The sequence below is a fragment of the Anolis sagrei genome, chromosome 10 (genome assembly GCF_037176765.1).
Source record: "Anolis sagrei isolate rAnoSag1 chromosome 10, rAnoSag1.mat, whole genome shotgun sequence".
Taxonomy (NCBI): domain Eukaryota; kingdom Metazoa; phylum Chordata; class Lepidosauria; order Squamata; family Dactyloidae; genus Anolis; species Anolis sagrei.
The window spans coordinates 27,580,427-27,596,715 of NC_090030.1; positions in this window are offsets into that span (position 1 = coordinate 27,580,427).

Genomic DNA, 16,289 nt, shown 5'->3' on the forward strand with positions numbered 1-16,289 from the left:
TGTGGATGATTATAAATGTAATTCAGGTAACTGCCACCAACGTGAGGTATTGCCGATGAGAACTGGCTCCCCTGACGCAGATAGATGGAGATGACACGGTCTTCAAACAAAAGTTAATAAGTTTATTTTGTACAAAGCGTGTGGTTGCAGGCTGTAAATTTACTTGGAATAACTTAGAGAACTTTGAATGTAACTTGGTTTGCAATACAGTTCACACTTCCGGATAATACAACTTGTAATTGACTTTTACTGTGGTGAAGCATTTTCATACACAATGGTTCCTGAGGTGAATAGCCTTCTTATTTGATCCCTTCTTGATCAAATCCTAGATCCCTAGTTCTTTCCTAACTAGCTTCCCTTAGTCCTCTCTGACTAATGAAACTAATTAGGTTTCCCCCTTCAGCCTTCCTAGACCGAAGAAACCTCTGGCTATTCACACACACTGCTTCTCCACTCTCTACTCTCTCTCTCAACTGCTAACTCCCAACTTCTAATTCCAACTGAACTGCTTCTTTTCAAAACGCAGCTAACATTCTTTTGCTAGGCTCCACCCACTTCTCCTTCTCCTGCCTGGTCTCCTTGGCAACCTCCTGTGGATACAACCAGTTAGCTCTAGCTTTCAGCTACTGTTACCAAAACAAATATATTCTAACAGTTAAACATATACACAGTATCAATCACTTCTGTACAAGGAGATTCCATCTGAACACGAGGAAGAACTTCCTGACTGTGAGAGCCATTCAGCAGTGGAACTCTCTGCCCCGGAGTGTGGTGGAGGCTCCTTCTTTGGAAGCTTTTAAACAGAGGCTGGATGGCCATCTGTCAGGGGTGATTTGAATGCAACATTCCTGCTTCTTGGCAGGGGGTTGGACTGGATGGCCCATGAGGTCTCTTCCAACTCTTTGATTCTATGATTCTATGTGACGGTCTGGGAAACCAAAGGCAGTGGAGTGAGGAAGATTCCCCATGCCATCCATACAAAGAGTCAGTGGGGTGGAGCTTCACCTGGCTGCTCATTGGTAGGGCTTTTAAACAGAATTATTGAACATGCTCATTCCCGGAAGATGAAGTGACTCATTAGAGCTGCAAAAGAGACATCCATAATGAAAGATTAGGTGATCCCTCCCTGCCTTCCCCAACCCTCTCATAGCGCCTATTCCTCTGCTTACTTTGCCAAGATGAGAACGTGCCGAGAATTAGACTTGGGATATGAGATTCCATGCAAAATTAATTCTTATGACAACATACAAGGTTTGAGTGATCTCAGAAGACAGCTGCGATGCCAAGGAAGCAAATTTCTTTATTTGTCTTTGGTTCTCCTCATGAGATCTGTTAAAAGGCTCCAAAACGAGATGACATGGCATGTAATGGCTGCACATTATTATGTCCCTTCTTCATTGAATGGATACTAACATTAACGTCCAGCTGCCATACATCAAATGGTATATTCAGGTTAGTGGTCTAAGTGGAAGAAAATATATATTGGCTTCTGAAGATGAGAAGGCATAAAATTAAATATTTGCAATAAATTCATTGAGGATCTTAATTCAGCAAGTTAATGGGAAAGACACATCTCTCTGCCAGCAACGCACGAAGCAGTCTGATAAATTCCATTCATGACACTACACGTTGACATTCAAATTAAGTAATAAATGGGTTGAAAGGATTCATGTTCGTTATCTTGATCTGGGAAAGTTAGAACATAATTGTAATTGACCACAATGTAACCTATCTGCAATTTGCCGTTGACCGAACAGGAGGAAAAGGCGAGAGTGGGGGGAAGAGAACTAATTTATAGAATCCAAATGAAATAAATAGAGTTATGGTTTATGCCAGGGAGACTCAAGGCAGAACAATATATTATAATTACCGTATATACTCGAGTATAAGCCGACCCGAATATAAGCCAAGGCACGTAATTTTAACCCAAAATCTGTCTTGCCATATCCGGTAGGGCTGGGTCGTTTCGTTTCATTAATTCGTAATTCGTTAAAAAATTCGTTAATTTTTCAATTACAAAACGATAACGAACCAGTCTGGAGCAATTTTTTTAAAAAACGAATTTTTAAATCGTTTCGTAAATGTTTTGTATTTCGTTATTGTATTCGTTTCGTTATTGTTTTGAGGTCATTTCGTTATTATTTCCGCATGTCTGGGGCAAGTTTTATAGTTGTTTTTTGGTTTTCTAAGGGTTTTTATAGTTGTTTTTGGTTTAATTAAGCTTCAGAAGTTCCCCCTGTCCCATTTGGAGGTGTTTTAGCGTATTGCGCGGTTGCGTCCGCCATTAACGAATCGTTTGTTTCGGAAATCGATTCGTTATTGTTTTGTAATTTTTTTCACATTTACGAAATTTCGTAAATATCGAACTTTTTTAAAGGAAAATTTTGTAATTATTTTAAATAACGAAACGCAAAAACCCCCCAAAAACGAATCGATTTTAGAAACAAATTTTTCCGTTGTTACCCAGGCCTAATATCTGGATTTCGTGGTCAGGCCCTTAATTGGTTCAACTAATTTCTCCGGAACCGGAGTCAACGCGTGGAATACATGGATGAAGTCTACCATAGATCCCCCCCCCTATGTGGGGTCCCCCAAGGTGTAATTCTCTCTCCTCTCCTCTTCTCTCCAACATCTATGTTAGACCCCTTGCTAGTTTGGCTCGGAGTTTCGGCCTGGACTGCTACCAATATGCGGACGATACCCAACTTCTTCTGCGCCTGGAGCCTGGAGCAACGTCAATTCCAGACAATTTCACCCGATGTCTGGAAGCTCTGTCAAACTGGCTACGTGCTAGCAGACTGAAGGTGAACCCGGCGAAGACTGAGATTCTCTGGCATGGCTGCCCGGCAGGTCTGACTCATCCATTACCCACCTTTGATGGTGCCGCCCTATCTCCATCGACCACTGTTAAGAGCTTAGGTGTTGTCCTAGATTCGCAACTGACAATGGAAGCTCAGGGTGCTGCTGCCAGCAAACAGGCCTTTTTCCATTTTGCTAGAGAATCAAACTGCTGCAGAGCACAGCTTCTGAGAACTTATCCACTGTCCCATTGTATAAAACACCCAAGGAGGGATTACTATTGTGAAGAACTAGATGTCTCATATATCCACCTGAGGAAGACTCTAGTCGAAACTGGTCATGGATGTGGATATCCGTGTATAATAGGGCTGTGCAACCACGGAAAAAATTTGTTTCTAAACTCGATTCGTTTTTAGGGGGTTATTGTGTTTCATTATTTAAAAGAATTCCGAAATTTTTCTTTAAAAAAGTTTGATATTTACGAAATTTCGGAAATTACGAAACAATTTCGAAACAATAACGAATCGATTCGTTAATGGCGGACGCGATTGCGCAATACGCTAAAAAACCCTCCAAATGGGACAGGGGGAACTTCTGAAGCTTCCCTCTCCCTCTGTTGTTGACTGTTGGTGTGATAATTTATTTTTTTTATCACTGATAAAACAACAACAACTATAAAACTTGCACCAGACATACGGAAATAATAACGAAATAATAACGAAACAATTTCGAAACAATTACGAAACAATTACGAAACAATTACGAAATAAATTTTAAAAATTCGTTTTGATTTTTAGTTGCTCCGGAATGGTTCAATATCGGATCGTAAACCACTTTAAATACGAATTATTAACGAATTACGAAATTAAAGAACGAAACCGCACAGCCCTAGTGTATAAGGAACCGAAAATTTTCTAAAGCAAGGGATCCTATGCCCTGAAGAAAAGTTGGTTTTACACCAAGAAAGACGCTTTACATTACGCTTACTCTAAAGCAAGGGATCTTATGCCCTGAAGACAAGTTGTCTTTACACCAAAATACTCTTTATGTTATGTTTGTGTAATCTTTGTAAACAACTGGTTGTTGTTCATTATACACTGTGTTATGCCTATACCATATAAATTTGTCGTTTGTTGAATATTGTAATATACAAACTGTTAGGCAATATCGACCTTTGTCATTTATGTACCATAACTTTTAGTGGATTTGTGTTTTTTGTACTGGTGGGAATCCATTGTCTTCTTGTGAGGCTCTGGCAACTGTCATCCATGCCACGGTCACGTCTAGGCTGGACTATTGCAATGCCCTGTTTGTGGCCTTCCGATGTCTATGACCCGAAAGCTCCGTATTGTTCAGAATGCGGCAGCCAGGTTACTCACAAGAACGCCCATGAAATGCCATATAACACCAGTGCTGCAACATTTACAATGACTTCCAACTGAGTACCGTGGCCTGTATAAGATGCTAGTTCTGACCTTTAAAACTCTTTACGGTCCATCGTACCTTAGGGACCGCCTCTCCTTCTCCCATCATCGGAGGTCACAATGACCAGCCCAACGTGACTTACTCCATATACCGAGTCCTAGAGAAGTGAACTTGGAAAGGACCAGGCGCAGATGGGCTTTCTCTCTTTCTGCCCCTGCCTTGTGGAATTCCTTGCCGCCCAACATGAGAGCCATGTGTGACTTAGGGCCTTTTACTCTTGCACTTAAGACCTGGCTTTTTACTAGAGCATTCAATCTCTGTTAATTTTTAATTTTTGTATGTATGTATCTTATCTTTTATAATTTAGCTGTAAATCACCTGGAGCATTCTCGGATGGAGGGCGATTAATAAGTTATTAAATGATGATGATGATGATGATGATGATGAAAACATTAGGCCTGGGTAACAACGCAAAAATTTGTTTCTAAAATCGATTTGTATTTGGGGTTTTTTTTTTGTTTCGATATTTAAAATAATTACAAAATTTTCCTTTTAAAAAGTTCGATATTTACGAAATTTCGTAAATGGTAAAAAATTAACGAATCGATTTCCGAAACAATAACGAATCAATTCGTTAATGACGGACGCGACCGCGAAATACGCTAAAAAACCTCCAAAAACTTCTGAAGCTTCCCTCTCCCTCTGTTCTTGACTGTTGGTGTGATATTATAATTTTTTTTCACTAATTAAACCATAAAACTGGCCCCAGACATGCGGAAATAATAACGAAACGACCTCAGAACAATAACGAAACGAATACAATAATGAAATACGAAGCATTTACAAAACGTATTTAAAAATTCGGTTTTTTAAATAATTGCTCCAGAATGGTTCGTTATCGTTTTGTAATTGGAAAAATTAACGAATTATTAACGAATTACGAATTAACGAAATGAAACCGCCCAGGCCTAGAAAACATATTGACTCAAGTATAAGCTGAAGGTGGGAAATGCATAAGCTACTGGTAAATTCCAAAATAGATTCCAATACTACGATGTTGAGGCATCAGTAGGTTTTTGAATATTTACATAAAACTGTAATTTAAGATAAGACTGTCCAACTCTGATTAAACCATGATGCCAACCTTTTTCAGTGTAAAAGTGCTTGCGAATCCTTCCAATAATAGTAAAGAGAGTAAAATAATAAATGTAATAATAATAATAATAATAATAATAATAATAATAATTATAGAGTAAAATAATGGAAATGTAATAACAGTAATCACTGTTCTACATATTTTCAGTTTTTCTCAGTTACGGAAACAAAATGTGCCATTTCTTAATAAATTTAACATGCTGAATTCAAATATAATAATTAAATGTGTTAATTGGCTCTGGTTTTTATGCAACAGCTATTTCAATTTTCTCCACAATAGGTAATTCGTTAATATTATGATAATGCGCCTAACCTTACTGCATGTATATAAACTGTGAATATTTACTAAATTTTAGTCAAATCATATTGCCAATAGTTTATACATGAGAAATATTTATTTAGTTAGTCTATTGTTTATGTTTGTGCAGCAAGAAACTATATTAGTAGGCCTAATGCAGTTGAAAAGTCTGAAAGTTTAAATGTTGCTTTAATTGTGACTTTAGTTTATATCCTGTTTGCTTCTCTTGACTTTTCTTTTGTATTCAAGGAAAGGATTGTCTCTTACAATGCTCCAGCAGGAGTCTGACAGCATTGACGGAGTCCATTGGCCTTGATCTCTTTTTTCCATAGTGTCTTATTTACACACGTGTGAGGCATAACTACAGTAAAAAGAACAATGTAAAACGATGTATAACGATACTGTCTCCGTCTTCAACTGACTGACCCTCACTGTTCAAAAGTCTGGCCTTATATAGGGCTTTCTGGCTTTTGCACATGGCACTCATACTGCGTCATCAAACTTTCTAGAGTATTCTAGAATCTTCCATAGTGTAAGTCGCAACATGCATTTTTTCAACCATGCGTGATCACGTGATTGCTTATATTATAAAAACTAGAGCCAATATACATTTTTAGATGCCATTTTCTTTTTCAGCACCCCCAAATCATAAAAGAACAACTATTTTCAGGCCCGCAACTTTTTCTCCATTGAACGGTTAACTGCTATGTGTATCTGTCTCTCTCTCCCTTTCTCTTTTCTTATTTCCTTTCTCTTCTCTTTTCTTCTCTTCTCTTCTTTTTCCTTTTTTTCCTTCTTCTTCCTCTTTTCTCCTTTATCTTCGATTTCAGTCGCTTCTCCCCCACTCCCCAATCCACCCCTAACCCATCATTGCACACCCCCATCCCCAACCATCCCCAACCACCCCACCCCTAAAGACCTTCTTTCTGCTTTTAAAATATTTGTAAGCAAAATTATAATAAACATATTTTTAAAAAGAAATATATGTTGCCTGATGGTCTTTGGTGACCCCTCTTAAACCCCCTTGTGACCCCCAGGGGTCCCGACCCCCAGATTGAGAAACACTGTGTTATACCTTGCTGCCTCTCATATATACCTGTATGTATTAGGCCTGGGTAACAATGGAAAAATTTGTTTCTAAACTCGTTTTGTTTTTAGGGGGTCCATTGCGTTTCGTTTTTCAAAAGAATTCCGAAATTTTCTTTTAAAAAAATTCGTTATTTACGAAATTTCGTAAATTTCGTATTGATTCGTTAATGGCGGATGCAATTGCGCAATACGCTAAAAAAAACCTCCAAATGGGACAGGGGGAACTTCTGAAGCCTCCCTCTCTCTCTGTTGTTGACTGTTGGTGTGATAACAAACAACAACTATAAAATTTGCACCAGACATACGGAAATAATAATGAAACAATTTCGAAACAATTTCGAAACGATTTTGAAACGATTTCGAACCAATTACGAAACAATTACGAAATAAATTGAAAAATTCGTTTCGATTTTTAGTTGCTCCTGCATGGCTCAATATCGGATCGTAAGCTAATTTAAATACGAAACGAATTTAAATACGAATCAATAACGAATCACGAAATTAACGAACGAAACCGCCCAGCCCTAGTATGTATATCTCCCACTCTCTCTCTCTCTGTATGTATGTTTACATAAGTGTGTGTGTTTGTGTACGTGCATATACACACACGCACACACATACATACATATACATTCAAGCATCATGTAGCCATTTTACACAAATAATCTTCCAAAACTGCCACCTTCAAAGTTTGCTATCTTTGAACCTGTGAAGCACATCATGGTCTCAAGAGGGATGTTCTACCAAGAAGCCGGTTTTGGCAATCAATACTACAGAAATAACATTTTGTATCCTTATGTTAACAGCAAAAAAAGGAGAAGATAATGATCACTCAGCTAATCCTGACAGGTAGCAATTTCAGAGCCGGCCTGTCTAAAAGTGTATACGTGCACGCGAGGGAGGGTTTATTCAAATGCAATATATTGCCCCTGAAATTGGGTATAATTGATTATATATTACCACAGTGAGACTTTGCATCTAGACCTTCCTCTTGCAGGACGGCTTCTGACTTACGGAGGACATGCATTTCCCAGAACATTTCAGAAAATACATTTGAAGGGCCCTAATACCTTTTGGTGTGACTAACAAAAATCAATGTGTTCGTTTTGAAAGCTGTCTCGGTATGGCATTTGTTACAAAGACAAGGCTGTTCTTCAGGGTTTGTCAAGGACATTTCCTGCCGGAGAAAAGTGCTTTTTCTTCTTCCTGCGCTAAAGAAGAAATTCTAGTAAACACATTATAACCCAACCTGTGAGGGAGCGACATCTGGGAACTTGATTCTTGAACATTCATCAGTGAGTTGCTAATTGTCACCCAATAAAATCATTTAGGGTTGAAATCTCTTTGTTACGGATACAAAGCAATATTTTGCCTCATTGCACAATTACACACTGGGCAACCTTTCAAACAGAGAAAGCTCCAATTCTGCATTGGGACATGATCCCCATCTTTACATGATCCATGGGGATGTGTGAGACATATACTAAACATCAGAAAGCTTGCCAGAATACAACCTGAAGATAATCCCAGTTTAGCTGGTATTGCACCTCCTGACATCCGCCAGGAAGTAGCAGCCAATAGTGAAAGGACCAAGGCAGTGACATCTCCAGCCCACCCACGTTTGGATATCAGCCAGCACGTCAACGACTTAAATCGAGAAATAGTTTTCTAAGATCTACAGAGACACTCGCTGGAACACCTCAGCAAGCAAGAGTCCAAAAGTGGCAGGCTCAAACCCAGAACCTCAATCAATGGCTGATACCAAATGAGAGACTCCCCCTGGGCATGCAGAAAACTGGGCGTGTGCTGGTACGGCTGTACCAGGAGCTCCAACTTTATTTGCTTTGTATTAAATGTTTTCTTGTAGTCCAAGGTTTTAGGGATTCCGCTGATAGGTGGCTTCCTTTGGTTGAAGTCATAGGGCAAGTCACCTATCCATCATAATTAAGCTTTGGTTCCGCCCCCTGTTCAGGGCTCTGGGAGGGAAAGGAGCCATTTTTTGGGCAGTCTAACACAAGGTAGCTAAGCTATAGGACGTAGACCAGCTCATCCCATAGAAAAGTGTCCTTTCTCAATAACATCCGGGGATACAGAATCAGAAATTCCAGGAGAAAGGTCCCAAAGCTCTGGCTGAGAACTCACAGCCTCTCAGCCTCACAGCATCAGAGGGAAAACAGCCCTGAAGTTTCTAAGAATTCTCGAAGGGAGAACAGTATTACAGATCTATGGAACTCCAGCTGAAATATCTGCAAGCCTTGGCTGTTAGGTCTACTCGGTGCCCAGATGCATTTGGGGTCGGTAGTGGGTCCCACATCAGCGAGGCCTGGATAGTGGACAGCCTAAGAGAGGTTAAAAAGGGTTTTTCTTACAAAGAAAGTACAGTTAATCAAAGTTAGGTACCAGTCCATTAAGGACTAGACTAAGAAAGCCTTGAAGTGTTGTTTGAACCTTTGAAGATTTGTTGTTTGTTCCATAATAAAGACTTTGTTGTATCGTTAAAGACTCTAAAGACCATCACTTCAGAAAAATCCCTGAGAACCTCTCTTTGAGGCCCCCTGGCTTCCCGCTGGGCTTAAAGTATACGTCCAATAGAAAAGTACAGCTGTTACAGGCCCAGCGCGCGACAGAACTGGGCGACTTGAAAGGCGTTGAACAGACTGTGCTCTGGTACCACAAGATGCAGAGCCAATCTTAAGAAATGGGGCTACAAAGTGGAATCCATGACATGTGAGTGTGGAGAAGAGCAAACTACAGACCACCTGCTGCAATGCAACCTGAGCCCCGCCACATGCACAATGGAGGACCTTCTTGCAGCAACACCAGAGGCACTCCAAGTAGGCAGCTACTGGTTAAAGGACATTTAATCAACTACCAAGCTTGCAAACTTTGTGTTAGGTTTGTTTGTATGTTTGTTTGTTTGTTAAAATGCAATACAGCTGTTTGTACAGGCGACTAAAATGATCAAGGGTCTGGAGAACAAGCCCTATGAGGAGCGGCTTAGGGAACTGGGCATGTTTAGCCTGAAGAAGAGAAGGCTGAGAGGAGATATGATAGCCATGTATAAATATGTGAGAGGAAGCCACAGGGAGGAGGGAGCAAGCTTGTTTTCTGCTTCCTTGGAGACTAGGACGCGGAGCAATGGCTTCAAACTACAAGAGAGGAGATTCCATCTGAACATTAGGAAGAACTTCCTGACTGTGAGAGCCATTCAGCAGTGGAACTCTCTGCCCCGGAGTGTGGTGGAGGCTCCTTCTTTGGAAGCTTTTAAGCAGAGGCTGGATGGCCATCTGTCAGGGGTGATTTGAATGCAATATTCCTGCTTCGTGGCAGGGGGTTGGACTGGATGGCCCATGAGGTCTCTTCCAACTCTTTGATTCTATGATTCTATGATTCTATGGCTTGCTCCTGACACAATAAATATATAAAATTGAAAGATAATGTAAAAATAGATTTTTATTATTAAGCTTAATTTACCAGGAGCCAGTAGACTGAAGCCAGGGATAAAGAAAAAAGCAAAAAGACACTACAAGGGGCATTCATTAAATATTTTCCTTGACGCACTTCCTGTGGGCAGAGAGCAATGAAACTTGGCCAAGTTACCAGTCCTTCTTTCCAAGGTGCCACCTAAGAACACACACTTCTCCCATATTTTTAAGCATCTGTAAACACCTCACTTGTAGAAGTTGACAGGTTGCTCCAAAAGCCACATTGTCACTGCAGAAATCAGAGTCTCATCATCTGAAACGTGCTTGCCCTTCAAAAATAACTTCATTGTTGGAAAGAGGTGGAAGTTCAATGGTGCAAGGTCGGGTGAATAAGGGGGGATGCAGTCAATTTTCAAAGCCACAGGAGTATTCTTCTTCCATTTGGGCAACAGGTGAGTTGTGAACTGGTGCATTGTCTTGCAGAAGGCAGACACCTTTGGTGAGCATGCCACATCTCTTGGATTTGATGACCTTCCACAATTTCTGCAGCAGTGAAGCGTAGTATGCCCAAGTGATCATGATACCCTTTGCTAGGAAATCCAGTATGTATAGGGGGTCACGGTGTTCTGGGTAGCCTGGACCGAAACTATATAGGGCTTTATAGGTGAGAACCAGCACTTTGAATTGGGCTCGGAAACACATAGGCAGTCAATGGAGCTGTTTCTATAACAGAGAATGAACTGAAGTTTCCCAGAACTCTTCAAGGGCTGACCTATGCAGAGCATGTTGCAGTAATCCAATCTGGATGTTACCATTGTGTGAAACATTGTGGCCAGGTTGGATCTCTCCAGGAACGGGTGCAGTTTGACCACAACCTTTGACCATCACATGGGCTTCCATTTTTAAGGCAGAGTCCAGGATAATTCCCAAACAGTGAACCTGAGACTTCAAGGGGAATGTGACCCCATCCAGCTTGAGTTGTAACTCTTTTCCTGAATCCATCTTACATGAGACCAGCAGTAATTTGGTCTTGTCTGGATTAAGCTTCAACTTGTTTACCCTCATCCAGTCCATTACTGACTTCAAGCAACCATTCAAGTGCAGAACTGCTTTCTTGGCATACAATGGAAATAGGTAGTAGAGTTTGGCATCTTCCATAACTCTGGATGATCTCTCCCAGCAGTTTCATGTAGATGTTAAATAACATTGGGGATAACTTTGAGCCCTCTGGGAGTCCACAGCTCATGGTTGTGAAGTTGAGCAGGACTACCCCATGACCACCTTCTGGGTACAGCCCATGAGAAAGGATTGAAACCACTCTAATGCAGTGTCTCCTAACCCCATCCCCTCAAGCTTTCCCAGAAGGATACCATAATCAATGTCACTGAAGGCCGCTGAGAGGTCCACTATGTGGGGAGCTTGATAGCTCCCCACATAGATCCTCAACCAAGGTGACAAAAGCTGTTTCTGTTACAATTATTATTATTATTATTATTATTATTATTATTATTATTATTTACTAGCTGTCCCCTGCCACAACTTGCTGTGGCCCACTCTGGTGGTCATGGGGGTTCTGTGTGGGAGGTTTGGACTAATTCTATTGTTGGTGGGGTTCGGAATGCTCTGTGATTGTAGGTGAACTGCAAATCCCAGCAACTACAACTTCCAAATGTCAAGATTCTATTTTCCCCAAATTCCACCAGTGTTCACATTTGGGCATATTGAGTGTTCATGCCAAATTTCGTCCAGATCCATCATTGTTTGAGTCCACAGTGCTCTCTGGATGTAGGTGAACTACAACTCCAAAACCAAAGGACACTGCCCAAAACCCTTCCAGTATTTTCTGTTGGTCATGGGAGAACTGTGTGCCAAGTTTGGTTCAATTCCATTGTTGGTGGGGTTCAGAATGCTCTGTGATTGTAGTTTATTTATTTATTTATTTATTTATTTATTTGATGCACTTATTAACCGCCATTCTCAGCCCATAAGGGCGACTCATGGCGGTGTACAGTACACATAAAAGACAATTACAAAAAAGCCAGTTTCAACAACATATAAACTATACAACAATTACAGACTACACTAAAAATCTGCTTCGTCTCTTAGTGGAATCATAGCCAGTCTCATATTCCTTGTTCCATTCCAGTTCTCATTACCATATTGTTTAGCACTTAATTAAATGCCCTCTCGAACAGCCATGTCTTAAGGCTTTTTCGAAAGGACATGAGGTTTATAGTTGAACTATAAATCCCAGCAACTACAACTCCCAAATGAGAAAATCAATCTTTTTGTGTGAAGGACATACATTGGGTTATTAGGTGTCTTGTGTCCAAATTTGGTGTCAATTCATCCAGTGGTTTTTGAGTTATGTTAATCCCACAAACGAATATTACATTTTTATTGATATAGATACCCTGCCATCATAGAGAAGGCCCTCTCCCTCGTCCCCACCAATCGCGCCTACAAAGGGGGTGGGAGAGAGAGTAGAGCTTCTCCAGATGATCGAAGGGATCACGTGGGTTCGTAAACAGAAATGTGGTCATGTAGGTAGGTGGGTCCCAAACCGTTCATATTCAAGCAAGATTGAAATGAATCAAGATAATCAATCTCATCCAGAAATCCCTGGATTCAAGTATGTAAGCATGGATTTTACTGTTTCAATGTCATTGTTGCTGTTGTTGTTTATATTTAAATTAGGGTTTTCTTGGTTGCTGCTATGCATATGATGTTGTGTGGATATGTTGTTGTTGTGTGCCACCAAGTTGATTTTGACTTATGGCAATTCAAAGGAGAACCTATCACAGGATACTTATTCAGAGAGCGGTTTGCCCTGGCCTTCCTCTGAGGCCGGGGGAGCATGACTTGCCCCAGGGGGTTTCCATGACTAAGATGGGAATTTGAACCTCAATTTCCCTGGTGTTCCAGTCCAATGCTCAAATTTATTTATTTATTTATTTATTTCGGGCACTTCTACCCCGCCCTTCTCAACCCCCCAGGTGGGATTTAGGGCCGCTTTGGGCAACCGGCACAATTCGATGCCAACAATTCAACAGATAAAATACATAACAACAATAACCACAATAGTTAAAAACATTCAATTAATACAATAACAACTAAAAAGCCAATCTAGTGGCCAATGTTCACCGAGTTCTAAAATCTGTAAGTCCATTCAGCATTACCATAGTCCTTTCCAAATTCTGGTCGTCATTACCTTGTCAGCTGTCAGATTACCCAAAGGCCTGGTCCCATATCCATGTTTTCAGCTTCCTTCTGAAGGAGCGGAGGGATGTTGATGAGTTAATTTCCCCGGGGAGTGAGTTCCACAGGCAAGGGGCCACCACTGAGAAGGCCCTGTCCCTCGTCCCTACCAGCCTCACATGTGATAGAGGCGGGACCAAGAGCAGGGCCTCCCCAGAAGATCTTCAACTCCAAAGTGGGACATAGAAGGAGATACGTTCGGACAGGTGTAGTGGTTTGAGTCCAATGCTCAAACCACTACACCACACTGGTTCTCCCATTATCTGGTTTGAATTGTTCTTTCATAGTATCATGATGTTTTGCAGTTTCAAAAGAGAGATTTATCCATCCATGGCTGACTTTTCTATGGCTTATAAACCATGTTAACAAATGAATAAATTGTTTGATCCAACCGGGCTTATGTTCTTAAATACCAAAATGAGCACAGATTATGATTCCTCTCCCTATGCCTAAAAATAGTTATTTGATTAATGTTTTATTGAATATTTGCAGACCAACAGTGTGTTGTTTACTGTAAGGATGACTGTTCAGATGCTCTGTGTCAGATCCATCATCTGCACAAAACTGCCCAACTTCCAAGGAGCATGGCTGATTGATGTTGATGGAGCCCCTGTCTGTCTCTTGCTTTGTCAGGATTGCGTTCGGCATTTCAAACAACCCGCCTGTAAGGGCAATGTGCTGCAAGCATGCAAGCTTCCTTAAAGCACATCATAAAAGGACATGAATTGAACTCGAATAGTCGCAATGTGATAATCCCTGAGCCAACGGTTCTTGGAGGAAAACAACATTGGACAATAATGAAGTGGTAGAACAGTTGCTAGGTTTTTATGGAAAAACTTTAAAGGATGTTACTAAAGAATACATACACACACACAATATTAATCCACAATATTAATATTAAACACCCAAGAGTACTGAAGGAACTAGCGGAAATCATTTCGGAACCATTGGCAATCATTTTTGAGAGTTCTTGGAGAACGGGAGAAGTTCCAGCAGATTGGAGGAGGGCCAATGTGGTCCCAATCTTCAAGAAGGGAAAAAAGGATGACCCAAACAACTACCGTCCGGTCAGCCTCACGTCGATACCAGGCAAGATTCTGGAAAAGATTGTTAAGGAAGTGGTCTGCAAACACTTAGAAACAAATGTGGTCATCGCTCATAGTCAACATGGATTTATCAAAAACAAGTCATGTCAGACTAATCTGATCTCTTTCTTCGATAGAGCTACAAGCTGGGTAGATGCGGGGAATGCCGTGGATGTAGCGTACCTGGATTTCAGTAAGGCCTTCGACAAGGTCCCCCATGACCTTCTGGCAAGGAAACTAGTCCAATGTGGGCTAGGCAAAACTACGGTGAGGTGGATCTGGAATTGGTTAAGTGGACGAACCCAGAGGGTGATTCTCCCCAATGCTTCCTCTTCATCCTGGAAAGAAGTGGCGAGCGGAGTGCCACAAGCAGGGTTCCGTCCTGGGCCCGGTCCTGTTCAACATCTTTATTAATGACTTAGAAGAAGGGTTAGAAGGCATGATCATCAAGTTTGCAGATGACACCAAATTGGGAGAGATAGCCAAGACTCCAGAGGACAGCAGCAAAATTCAAAACGATCATGACAGATTAGAGAGATGGGCCAAAACTAACAAAATGAAGTTCAACAGGGACAAATGCCAGGTACTCCACTTTGGCAGGAAAAACGAAATGCAAAGATACAGAATGGGGGACAATGCCTGGCTCAAGAGCAGTAAGTGTGAAAAAGATCTTGGAGTCCTCGTGGACAACAAGTTAAACATGAGCCAACAATGTGATGCAGCAGCAAAATAAACCAATGGGATTTTGGCCTGCATCAATAGGAGCATAGTGTCTAGATCTAAGGAAGTAATGCTACCCCTCTATTCTGCTTTGGTTAGACCACATCTGGAATATTGTGTCCAATTCTGGGCACCACAATTCAAGAGAGATATTGACAAGCTGGAATGTGTCCAGAGGAGGGTGACTAAAATGATCAAGGGTCTGGAGAACAAGCCCTATGAGGAGCGGCTTAGGGAACTGGGCATGTTTAGCCTGAAGAAGAGAAGGCTGAGAGGAGATATGATAGCCATGTATAAATATGTGAGCGGAAGCCACAGGGAGGAGGGAGCAAGCTTGTTTTCTGCTTCCTTGGAGACTAGGACGCGGAACAATGGCTATTGGTTTCAAACTACAAGAGAGGAGATTCCATCTGAACATGAGGAAGAACTTCCTGACTGTGAGAGCCATTCAGCAGTGGAACTCTCTGCCCCAGAGTGTGGTGGAGGCTCCTTCTTTGGAAGCTTTTAAGCAGAGGCTGGATGGCCATTTGTCAGGGGTGATTTGAATGCAATATTCCTGCTTCTTGGCAGGGGGTTGGACTGGATGGCCCATGAGGTCTCTTCCAACTCTTTGATTCTATGATTCTATTCCTAGTTCCCGCAGACCTCACTACCTCTGAGGATGCTTGCCATAGATGCAGGCGAAACGTCAGGAGAAAATGCCTTTAGAACATGGCCATATAGCCCGAAAAAACGTACAACAACCCAGTAGTAGTAGTTGTTTCTGTGTACCTTCAAGTCATTCATGAGCAATGGGAACCCTAGTGTGAAGCCGTTACAGGATTTTCTATATTCGTTCAGAAGTTAGCGGTCTTCTTTCTCCAAGGCTGACAGAGTGTGACTTGCCCAAACTTTGTTCCCACCTTTTATTGATCTCAGAACCAAATTTAAGAGCCGAAATGTTACACATCGACTGTCAGGCTGATCTCCATCAGCTGGTTTTCAACAGACAACTGCATTTCTCCTTTTCTTTGACATAACCATGGAAGCTTTCAC